The 12837-nt window shown below is 34.6% G+C and overlaps 1 long non-coding RNA gene across 2 annotated transcripts in view; it reads left to right on the plus strand.

Annotated features, from left to right (window-relative positions):
• The window catches only part of LOC137757353 (uncharacterized), a 589266-nt gene that overhangs the window by 278323 nt on the left and 298106 nt on the right, over window positions 1-12837 (plus strand). The window lies entirely within an intron of this gene.

A 12837-nucleotide genomic window follows, 5' to 3' on the forward strand; every position in this document is an offset into this window, starting at 1 on the left:
GGTTTCTCTCTCCAGTATTTCTCCTTTCTTAAATACTCCTGTAATAATGCCAATAGTATTATTTTCCTATTCAGAGTCTTCATTGATCCTTCATACGTTCAAATCCTGCCCCGACCCCATTTATATTTCTGGTCTTTTCATTGCTTTTTCAATTTGAATCAAATGTATCTCTCTAGTTGTAGCACCTATGTTTATTAATAAAAACATTAATTGAGCATTTTCTTTTTTTTTTCCACACACACACACACACACACACACACTGTATTTTATTTTTACAAGAGATAAATAGACTGACACCAAGCATTGTAAATGGATGACCACAACAAAAGCAACAGTGATTGCAATTACCAAACACGAAACACACTCATACTATGTCATAATATTGACATTCAGTCCAGTAATCCTCCACTGTAACAGCTCCTTTACTTTGCAGTGAAAATTAATTTGTATATTTTTTGCCTCTGAGTCCTTGTGGGATTTTTTTTTTTTTTATTCAAACAGAAAGTCACAAAAATTATAATCATCCTCATCAGTTCACTCAGTCCCATGTAATTAATTTTTTTTTCCATCTTGATCTTTTGTTAGCACTTTTATGAATTCATCAGTTTTCCATTAGAGTTCTGAAAATGCTTATTCATTCAGTTCAGCAGTATAGTCAGTTACCAGAAACCTGTACTTGTCACAGTCTTTTCCGTGAATTCCTTGAAGATGAAACCCTTTTATAGGAACATATTTGCAAAAGCATCAGAGTACACCCAGTACTGTCTGTAAATGACAAAAGACTTAAAAATGACCACGGTTAAAGATTTGATGAAAGTTCATAATAATGCAATTGACAAGGAAATTTAGTTATTTCTGAGAGATACATTTTAAAGTAATAACTAGAATTATGACTTATAACATCATATCAGAGCATATAAGATTTTTAGAAATTTCATGTAATGTCTGAAACATTTATATTAACATATTTCCATACAAATAACCCAAAGAAAGTTTACTATTAGTTGTTTTTTTGTTTGTTTGTTTTTTTGTACTGCAGGTTCTAATCAGTCATCAATTTTATACACATCAGTGTATACATGTCAATCCCAATCACCCAATTCAGCACACCACCATCCCCACCCCACAGTGGTTTTCCCTCCTTGGTGTCCATATGTTTGTTCTCTACATCTGTGTCTCAACTTCTGCCCTGCAAATCGGTTCATCTGTACTATTTTTCTAGGTTCCACACACATGCATTAATATACGATATTTGTTTTTCTCTTTCTGACTTACTTCTGTAAGTATGACAGTCTCTAGATCCATCCACGTCTCAACAAATGACTCAATTTCGTTCCTTTTTATGGCTGAATAATATACCATTGTATATATGTACCACATCTTCTTTATCCATTCGTCTGTCGATGGGCATTTAGGTTGCTTCCGTGACCTGGCTATTGTAAATAGTGCTGCAATGAACATTGGGGTGCATGTGTCTTTTTGAATTATGGTTTTCTCTGGGTATATGCCCAGTAGTGGGATTTCTGGATCATATGGTAATTCTATTTTTAGTTTTTTAAGGAACCTCCATACTGTTCTCCATAGTGGCTGTATCAATTTACATTCCCACCAACAGTGCAAGAGGGTTCCCTTTTCTCCACACCCTCTCCAGCATTTGTTGTTTGTAGATTTTCTGATGATGCCCATTCTAACTGTAGAATTGTAGTTTTGATTTGCATTTCTCTAATAACTAGTGATGTTGAGCAGCTTTTCATGTGCTTCTTGGCCATCTGTATGTCTTCTTTGGAGAAATGTCTATTTAGGTCTTCTGCCCATTTTTGGATTGGGTTGTTTGTTTCTTTAATATTGAGCTGCATGAGCTGTTTATATATTTTGGAGATTAATCCTTTGTCCGTTGATTAATTGAGCATTTTCTATGGGTAAAACTCAGTGCTAATTATACTGAGGAAGACACAAATGAGGCATGGTATCTGAAATCCAAATGCTAACACTTTATTAGAGAATACAGAATCTTGTGTAGACATGATGAATATCGTTAAAACTGTATGGAGAACACTCACAAAATTCAAGACAGAGAGGCTGCCTTTGGTTGGGGAGTTCCAGAAGGAAGGGTTTCATAGACATTTTAAATTTAAGCCTTCAATTACTTTCCCTGATACTTTTGGTTTATTGTCCATCCTGACTTTAATCTTAGATAATTCTATTCTTGAAAATGGAATTTTTTCTGGATAATATAATGTGTATATACTACTTTTAATGAATGTTTAGTGAAACTATAATTGAAAACATTTTTAGTTTTGTTACCTAATGATCTCATATAAGGATCCACATGATATATTCTATCTTAAATCCTGTATCAAAAAAAGTATGTTGACAGCCACTCAGAAATGTCTCTCTCTGCTTGATAACTTGAGTTTTTAAAGGAACTTATGTGGAACATGGTCTCAGTCCCAGATAACCCTGATTTCTGGGGCTCCTCTCAGTCACACTACCATATTCAAGGCTGAAGGCCAGCTTTGCCTCCAAAGCTAATTTCTCCCTATGGCTGCCTCATCCTGACTCAGGACCAGACCAGAGCACAACAGTGTTTACACTGGGGAGTGGGGGGTGGGCAGTGAAAGGCTTGTGTGTGTAGTGGTAGAGGGATGGTGCATTTGGGGGAAATTTTGCTTTTTAGTCTACACCTTATTATCCTCTTTAAATTTTTACCATGAAATGTATTATTTTTATAATTAAAAGAAAATAAAACACTTTTTGGAAATACCCACAAGCTTCACAGTACTGAGATCATGATAATATTTTCTTTTAACACTTGGAGTAATCCTTTTTACTGATTCACACCATGACTAATTTCCTTCTCAACCATTCTGAAATAATTATCTTCTGTTCTATTCATCTGGTTAAAAACTTTGCTGCTCTCAAGTGTATGGCTGGTCTTTGGCTAAGCCACTTGCAAACTCTTTGAATAATATACCTCAAATTTTATACCAATTAACTTGTGAATAATTATTGATAATGAATGGTTTCTTTACTTTTTTAGTAAAGAAAGGTTATCAAAAGTTTGGATAGGAGGAATATTATTCGTATTTATCACTGTGTTTTAAATAGGACTTTTTAGCTCAAAAATTATTCATAAATAGATGAAAATAATTTAAGAATTTTGAGACAAAAAAATCTAAGTTTTTATGAAACTCTGTTACTTTTTACACTGTAAAAATTATTGCATGCTTTTGCTATTTCTGTTTTCTCATGTTATTGACATTATCTAATAATTTATTTTTGTAGAAATCTTATCTATGACTTAAGATCTCACTCACAAACCACTTCTTTCTTGAAGAATCCCTTGATAAATTTCTAACAATCAGCTTAGACTAGCATACAACTCCCCAAAATCTGTAGCTTACAACCACAAAAGCTTAATTTTCATATTTTATGTCCACTGTTGGTCAGCTACAGCTCTGCTCTGTGTCATCTGGATGACAAAGCAGCCTATATCTGAGATCCTGCTGGTCTTTTAGAAGAGTTATAAGAGAAACATGGCAAACACAAACTAGCTCTTAAGCTTTAACTTGGAAGTTATTCATTCACTTATGTTCCCAAGTCATTGACCAAAGGAATTCATATGACCCACTCTGAACCCAACAAGATGGAGTTGTACCATAAGTCACATGGTCAAGCATGATGTCCACAGGATTGGAAAGTATAAGTCACACCCAGGCAGGGACAGAAAATATTTTGAACAATAATACAATATATAGCATTGGTCATTGTAATGGAGGTAAGAGATGAAAACAATTCTAAGTTTCTGAATTCTCCTTCTGTGTTCTTATCAACTCTGTTATTGTTTTCTAGAATTATGTAAATCTTTTTTTCATTCCATTCACTTCCATTACTTACCTCCCCTTCCCAGTTCCATTTTTCAAAATTCTACCCATTTAACAACATTTCAATCACAATCCCATATATTCTCGGAGGCTTCCTTGGTATATTCAACTTATATTTGACCCATTTCTTATTTGACCTAATGTATATTGATTTTTTTGGCACTAACTTTATTCAGCTCTTCACAGTAGTTTTGTAAATATGTGTTCATGTATTCTCTCCCAAATCAAACATATGATGATGTACTTGACAAGATTGGAGGCTTGATATCTTTTTCCTCACTGCATAGGAGAAACTCTGATTTTTCCGGTTGCAGTGCCCAATGCTGCCAGTACAGCTAGACTCCCCAAAGGCCATTTCTGCTCAGGATAGAATGTGAACAAACCTCTTATTTGTAAAAATGGGTATGACTTGATTTAGTAATCACTTCTCCCAGTATGTGCTTGGTGTATACGGAAATTCATATCAGCCCCCTGTTCCTCTCAAATGTTTACTGAGTGTGTTAATAGATAATCTTGGGATTAAGGAAAGGAATATTGACCTCTGGTTAGACATATGTATTAATAAAACAATATGTATTGTGTGAATTGAAGTACTTGCTTCTATCCTTTTTTTGTGAAAGGGTAGCATTTGCATATCATAGAAGAAAAGGTAAGAAAAGCACTGAGGAAATTAATGTTATACAAACCACTGGAAGAAGTAAAATGATGGTTATCAGAGTTGAATACTTCATAAAATCAAGTAGGGAGAAGCCAGTAAATCATCTATTTGACCAGAAAATTAGAAATTGAAAATACAAAGAAAGGGGCCCATTATCTAAACATTTAATGGGATGATATGTAAACACCACATTTAGAGAAGTAAGCTTGAAGCTCTTTCAAAAAATGCAGATGTTTTTTCATAGGCATTGAATCACCTTCATATCACACAGTTTGTTATTCTTATAATTGAGTAATGAGAAAGAGATAAGAGTTGTAGTTCTTAGAAAAATGAAGAGTAGATGAAAGACAGGGTTTGAAGGCATTATCTAGTAGTCTTCGTTTTCATGAGTAGCTACTGTTAAAAAAGCTAAAGTTACAGTAATGATCTTAATGTAGCCAAACCAGCATAAATTAAATATGCATTTAGCTGTTAAACAATGTGATAAATTAACTCTTAATATTAGACTGAATTTTCTGGTACAGTACAATCAGAATCCTGGTCATATTATTAAGCACTTAAAATAAATGTTTTCATATATATGTTTAAATACATGTTTGACACTTTGGACTTACAGTGAAAGGAGAAAATGGGGACTAGATAGATGAGAGAGAAGGCATGTAGAAAACCAGTCAAGAGGAAAGTTGCTTGACGTCTGTCAGGAAAGAAATTTCAAAGACGTTAAAGGCTAAAGCAAGGCAATAAAGGACATAAGTTCACTTTGGCAACTTTAACTTTGAAAATAAATGATGAATTTTTTGAAGTACTCATAGTAAATACTGTAGTAGACTTTCTATCCTGCAGCCCGTCAGAACTTGACATACCTTTGGGAAATTGAGTTGCCCCAATATTAGTTCCCATTGTTTGATTGGGGTTGATGCCGATCATATCTCAATTTCTATACCTTGCATAGCAAATCATAACACTCTCTCCCCTAAAAAGAGGGTTGGGATCTGGGATAGATGCATAATTAAACCAGCCTGATGACATCTATGGTATCGAATTTTCTTCAAACAGTCAGAAAAGTGCAATTATCTTTTTCCTAAAAGGTTAGCTGACAGTCTGGAGTGGTAGTGGTCATCATTACAGTTTCTGTAGTGTAGTTGTTATCACGTTTGCTTGACATTGCTGCTATATTGCAGAAGACTGTTGAAAATGGAGTCCACAGAGAGGTAAGAAAGCTAAGCTAAGAGATGGAAGAGACATCACAACAACTCTATTAGCCATGTGCTATTGTTGCCATTTTATAGAAGAAGAAATTGAAGCTCAGATACTTAATTTCCCAAATCATTCAACCAGTAGCACTAAGTGACTGAGTCAGGGTACAAACTTAGGACTATGTGATTCTAGATCTCTAGTCTGAACTTTCTACATGCTCTCTCATTTGTTTTACTAAGAAACTCTTGGGGTTTACAGGGGATGTTATAACCCATCTAGAAATGAGAAAACGCGTAGCGCAAAGTTAAGGTATATGTCCAAAATAATGAAAAAAACAACAAAATAAGAGACATTGTTGAGACCTATCTGCACATATTCTGATTACTAAAAAAAAAATCATTTCTTCTGCATCACACAACCTTTATTATTGATAATTCATTTTTAAAATATTTTAAACACCTAAAAACAATCAAATATGTGATAACCTCAAAGCAAATGATATACAGTTCTTTTCTGTAAGTAGTTTGTAATTCAAAAGACACTTTATGAAAGTAATATAAAATAGATTATATATTATGACTTGAGCCAATTAATATAGTTAAATGTGTTAGGAATTTTGAGGGAAAAATATGATAGAATGATTTAGTTCACATCAACTTTATCCAATCATAACTCCTCAAACACTGACATGAAGTGTGGTTTAAACTGAGCATCTGAGTGGTGGTGGGAAAAAGGAAAGATATCTGTGCCTTCAGAGAATGAAAGAGTAAATCAATATCAAATATTTTCCTCAGAGCGTTAGACTTTGAGTTCATAGAGGAAAAGATCAAGTGACTGATTCATTTCTTAAGAGTGCTTAGTGGAGTATTTATGTCTAGTTTTACTCAATAGATTTTAACTCTATCTAATTACTGGGTCCAAGTTTTGCTAAACCTTAAGAAATTTACATTAGGGACCCGCCATTTTTTTTTTTTTTTTTCTCACCATTGTATTGGTTAGTCTTAGGTTTAGCTCCATAAATAAGATAGAAGTTTATTTCTCCCATAAAAGAAGTTTAGAGGTCTAGAAGTTAAGCAGTCAGTCCAGGGCTGGTCTGCAGACATGAAGAAGCATGAAACACACTGGGCAAAAGAGGCCTCTTGCTACCTGAAACCTTTACACCTTCTTCCTAGAGGAAATCCCACACCTTCCCACTTAGATATTCATGGCCAGAATTTAGAGAAATGACTAGTTGCAAGGAAGGCTAGAAATATCTAGTTGCAAGGAAGGCTAGAAAATGTAACCTTTGGTTCCAGGCTCTAGTGAGCCCAGCAAAAAAAAAGAAGAAAATTCTATTACTAAAGAGAAAAAGGAAAACAAACAAACATAAATAGTCTTTAGTCTTTGCTAAAATTGCCATCTCTAAAGTGCCTAGCATTTTCATTTTACCTGTTTTCCCAAAGTTCTTTGACCCTTTGGATCTTTGCTCTTGGCTCCCTCCCTCAGGACACACTTCCTCCCTTGCCTGTTTGCTCCACATGGACGTACCCTTCCACAGCTCTAAAACAAGAATGAGACAAATTGGATTACAACATGTTAGGTTTTGTTACAAACCCAGTCTTAGAGGAAACACAGAAGAATTTAATAAAAATCATTGATTTTGAGCCACTGTGCTCCATAGTAACTAAAGGTAAACTGAATAGGCATCATTTTTATTATTTAAATTGTATTGTCATTCTTGAGTAAAGCAGGTGGTTCCTTGTAAAGAAACGTTATGAAAGGCCTTCAACACCGTCTTTAATAATACATGCAGACAGTCTCATCTGGTTTTGACCTTGATTTTTCATTTCTAAGAAGGTCTAAAGGATGCATTAGCTATGTGCACAAAGGCTTTTCTTTCCCTCTTTTAAGGAAATGTCCACAGGATTGGAAAGTATAAGTTTAATGGTACTTAATGGTTTTCCCTCGTAAAGAGTACTGAAGGGGTTGCTGTTAAAGCACAATGTCTTATATCAAAAAGTTCCACATTTACCTTTCTCGATCACTTGTTTTATTAATTTTATTCCTATATGAAATATATATTAAGAGCAACTGTGGGTTCTATGCTAGGCTAGGTCCTGGAAATGTACACACACACACATAAACACACACACGCACACACCCCATATTCCAGCTCTGTACAGAGTTTGCATTATAAATGAGAGAGAAGACATAAAATAAGTAAATCCACTTACAGACATATTTTTACAAATAGTGATAGTTCTATAAAGCAATAGTACCGTAAAAGAGAACAATGTGTGGGAGATCTAGGGTTTCAGAAACAGTCTCTCACTGAGGAAATGACATTGGAGCTGTGATCTGGAGGATGGACAGGAAAGGTTATCTGGCTGAGAAATATTATAAAAGGGGAGTATTCCAGGCAAGGGGACATGAGTATACAAATGCATCCATGTAATGGACATGGAGTAGTAACATGTGCCCATTTATTCCATTGACATTTATAAAGCACCTGCTCTAGGTACATGGTATAGCAAGACAGTAAGATACTGATTGTTGCTGCCCTCCAAATGTTTACAGTCGAGGGGGAAGAAAGAGCTCTTATAATGTGTGCAATATAGCAGCATACACATCTACTAGAAGTATTTCAAAGTTAAGATGGGCAGAAAGAAAGAATCATTGTCTAATTCTCATAGAGGTGAGAAGGAAGAGGCTTGATAGAAGAGCTGACTCTTGAGCTGTGGGGTCATGATTTTTCTGTTAAACATCCTGTTTTTATGTCTTGTTATCTTCTTTAGGATTTATCGGTCTTTATTAAACACCTATAATATGCGGAGCTTTGTGTTGCAAGCTGAGGAGAAACCAGAAAGGCTTAGAATCCATTATTTTTGAATTAGGAACGCTGGCCTTAGTTCTCGAACAGAATAAGTTAAGAACTTTTATTTTATCTCTCTATTTATTTACTTCTCCACAGAGCCCTTTAGTCAAAATCTCAGGCAGAAGCCCAGTAGAGAATGGCCAATAACTAACTCTGATTGAAATATCAGGGTCAGGAAGCTGACAACCTGGTTATAAACCCCACCCTCACTCCATGAGAAACCAGATGTGAAACCTGTCCTCTGGTACTGATGATTTGGGGAATATAAGAAACTATGTCCTAGTTATCTTCACATTTATCTTTTAATACCCACCTTATATTAATTGGTATTTTAATTGTGCATTTAAAAATCTGCCTTTTGCCGATTTTAGATGTCTCCACATGGAAAACAAATTTTAAAATATTTAAATTTAATCTGCTTTAGGTAAGCAGAATAATTCCAGGGGAAGACAAATAGTTATTTCAGACTTTACAAAAGAAGCAAAAAGCATCAGAAGCCCATGAAAATAAATCTACTGAAACTACAGTTTGCTAAATGTATAAACAAGAGGTGATTCTGAAGGCTAGTGATTAGTTGATTAAGTTCTTCTAAATTAATTAATTAATTTATTTTTGGCTGTGTTGGGTCTTCATTGCTGCTCATGGGCTTTCTCTAGTTGCGGCGAACGGGGGCTACTCTTAGTTGCGGTGCGCAGGCTTCTCCTTGCGGTGGCTTCTCTTGCTGCAGAGCACGAGCTCTAGGCGCGCAGGCTTCAGTAGTTGTGGCGCACGGGCTTAGTTGGTCCACGGCATGTGGGATCTTTTCGGACCAGGGCTTGAACCCGTGTCCCCTGCATTGGCAGGCGGATTCTTACCCACTGTGTCACCAGTGAAGTCCCTAAAGTTCTTAAATAATAAGTTTTTTAGAGGGATTGATAAAGATGAATTTCTTTGCCAGCTGAATAAACCTAGGCAAAGCAATATATTTCTACAATTCATGATAATCAGCTCTATAATTATCAATTAAATAGTAAAAGAAATTCCAGTTAAACTAGAATATTGTTGTAGAGTGGAGACTTTAAAAAAAAATAATTTATAGGTTCCTCCATTTGAATTTCATTTGTAATTCATTGTAAGTTCTAGCTCACTTTTTCTTAAGGAGAGATAAAAACAGAAAGTCCAAACAGAGATTTGATTTTGACATTTTCAAAAATCAAAGAAGAAAATCAAATAATGGAATTATGGCTTTGTCTGGATAATGTGAAATATATCAGCCATATAGTTAAATTTAATTAAAAAACACTAGTAAAATTAATGAAATAAATCCATTGATTTTGACACTATATTTGAATAAATAAAAATATAATTGACAATTTAATTTCCTATGTTGACCTTGATGAGAAAGAATGTCTAAGAAAAACATTTTGATAATTTTTAAAAGGCCCAGGGAATGCTTTGTATAAAAGAATATTGGACAGTGTATAATTCATTCCTGCCTATGGAAAGCTTATGTAGTTCATCATATACACTGAAAGTCCATTCATATAGAGGGTTCACAGGAGGAAAAGCCCAGCAATAGTTGCTAGTTACCACATCTCGAGAGGCAAAAAAACATATCAAATACTCAAAGATTTTTCTCTTTCAAGCCTTAGAGATCAATTTCCCCCCTGAACTCCTTACAAGTTTAAAAATCAAAGTACTAAACACAGTACTGAAATATTGACAATGAACCATTCTCAAAAGAATTTTTTTCAATGTTTCAAAGAAAAGAACATTGTAAAGTCCAAAGTGCTATTTTTAATATCTCACTATCCTTGACTGGTGTGAAGCAGAATGAGTCAACTCAAAGCTGATAATCTGGATTGTGTAAATAACCAAATTTACCAATTAGAATTCTGTTAATTGCAAATTACTGGAAATCAAATTCAAAATGGCTTTAAAAAAAGAGAATTAATTAGGTAATATTAATGGAAAGGTGGCTATATGATCTAATAAATTGGCTGGCTTTGGGCAAGAAGACAGGGACTGAGTGAAACCATCAGGCCCCATTGCTTTCTCCATCTCTGTTTTTCACTTTCTCTGAACAGGCTCTACTCTTAGGTATCATATCATGGTAACATGGAGGCTCCTGCCTCTTCTCAGGTCTAATCCAGTAGGAATATGTGCTTGCACATCCATTAGGCACATGCCCATCACAGATTCTAGAGCTGTGGCCAAGAATACAGGATATGTTGACTGATCTGGGTCTATATCATATGGCCACCCCTGTAGCTGCTGGGAAAACCTCACCTAGAATGTATGGCCTTGGATTGGGTAAGGAGGAATGCACAAAAGAAAACAGAGACTGTTGCTAGAAGAATGGGAAATGGGTACAACAGAAGAAAAACAATAATTATTCACTACAACTTTGTAGTCAATATTTGTGTATGGACTGAATATTTGTATTCCCCTAAAATTCACACACTGAAACCCTAATTGCCAATGTGATGGTATTTGCAAGTGGGGTCTTTGTGAGGTAATTAGTGTTAGATTAGGTCATCAAAGTGGGGCCCTCATGGTGGGATTTACGACTAGAAAAAGAGGATGAGACACATCTCTCTCTTTCCATCACGTGAAAAAACCAGTAAAAATATCGTCTCCAGAATCAGGCCATGGGACCCTCATCTTTGACTTCCCAACCTCCAGAACTATGAGAAATAAATGTTTGTTGTTCAAGCCACCAAGTTTGTGGTAATTTTGTGATAGTAGCCAGAATTAAGACAATCTGTACCTTAATGCTGTAATATGTACTTTTAATTAATAGAATGTTCACAATATACCATGTTTGATGACTCCTTAATATTTTCTTTATTATTATTATGTTATTGTTCCAAGTTTCAAAAACAATAAAATACTAACTTAAATCACAATATATATATTTAAAATATTGATTCCTAATGACTGTAAAAGCATAATAATGAACTGGACAGATCCATGAACTTATATATCTCAATACTCATGAAATTTGAAAATTGTCTTTAAATGAGCATGAAAGAAAAAAAATATCTCTTCTTGCCTCCCACTGTTACTTAATAGGCAAGCTAATCTGCTTTCCTATTTAATTTAAACCTGAGTTTACACTGTGCTACTGTCCTTTTTGAGTATGCTAACTTTATGCCAGTAGATTAAGATTTGTTCTTAAAACTGCTGGCACTATTTCAGGAAACAAAGACAAAAGAAAGATGAGATCGAGATAGAAAGAGGTGGAGTAGGAAAGAAAGACATGGAGGAAGAAAGGAAGGAAAAGAGGGAAGTAAAGAAGCAAGATGATACATTTTATTAGCATAATCAGCTAAAACATTGTTTATAATGGGGATACCTTAATTAGGTACTATTAATGAAATTTATTTTTGGTGTCTCAGTTTCTTTCAAATTGCTCTGTTAACTAAGGAGATTTTTTTTGTTGGGGTGGGGGTGGGAGGGAAAGCACTGCTGAAAACAAAACAAACAAGTAAGCAAACAAGCCTCTCTTTCCTTGCTGGCTTTCAGTCATTTTTTCCCCCTAAATTAAGAAACACAGCAGAGCTTATCATCAGACAACTGAAGCACACAGTTTCCCAAACAATCCTGAGTGTGAGCTACAGGGGAGGACCATGGGATGGTGTTATCTGGTCATGTTTCATGTTTTATATCTGTCATCCACTGTTTAGTTAAATAATTTTCTTTTTTGTCCTCCCTAGGTGTGAGAAAAAGTTTATTTAAATGAGAAATTATTTCAATATATTTTAACTTTTAAGATTGAAAGTATTCAGCCCATCTTATAGCATACAAACATATCTTGGAAAGTTTAAATAAAAAAGAGGCATAAAGATTTGCATTAGATATGTGCAGATGTGTTTAAGCAAAACTGACTCAAAGATGTACTTGGATTACATTTAATTTTCTTCACTCCAGGATACATTCTAGTGTCACATCAAATTATATGCCTTATTTTTTAATCTCTAATGGTATTTTATATGTAATGTATGAAGACATGAAGACAGAGATAAAAATATTTTTATAATTATTTTTCCATCAAGTTCTATGTTGCTTATTTCAAATTCAAATAAGATGTTTCCACAGAATTTAGCCTCATATTGAATTACTTGCATGGACATTATTTCCAAAGGTGGCTGAAACAGGTCAATGAGAAATTAAAATAAAGTAACATATTGGAGCTTTTTACCAAACATTTAATTTGCTACACACGTTATTCAAAGTTACGTAAAAACTCAGAGGACTTATTT

Source organism: Eschrichtius robustus, chromosome 2, assembly GCF_028021215.1.
Source record: "Eschrichtius robustus isolate mEscRob2 chromosome 2, mEscRob2.pri, whole genome shotgun sequence".
NCBI classification, from domain to species: Eukaryota; Metazoa; Chordata; class Mammalia; order Artiodactyla; family Eschrichtiidae; genus Eschrichtius; species Eschrichtius robustus.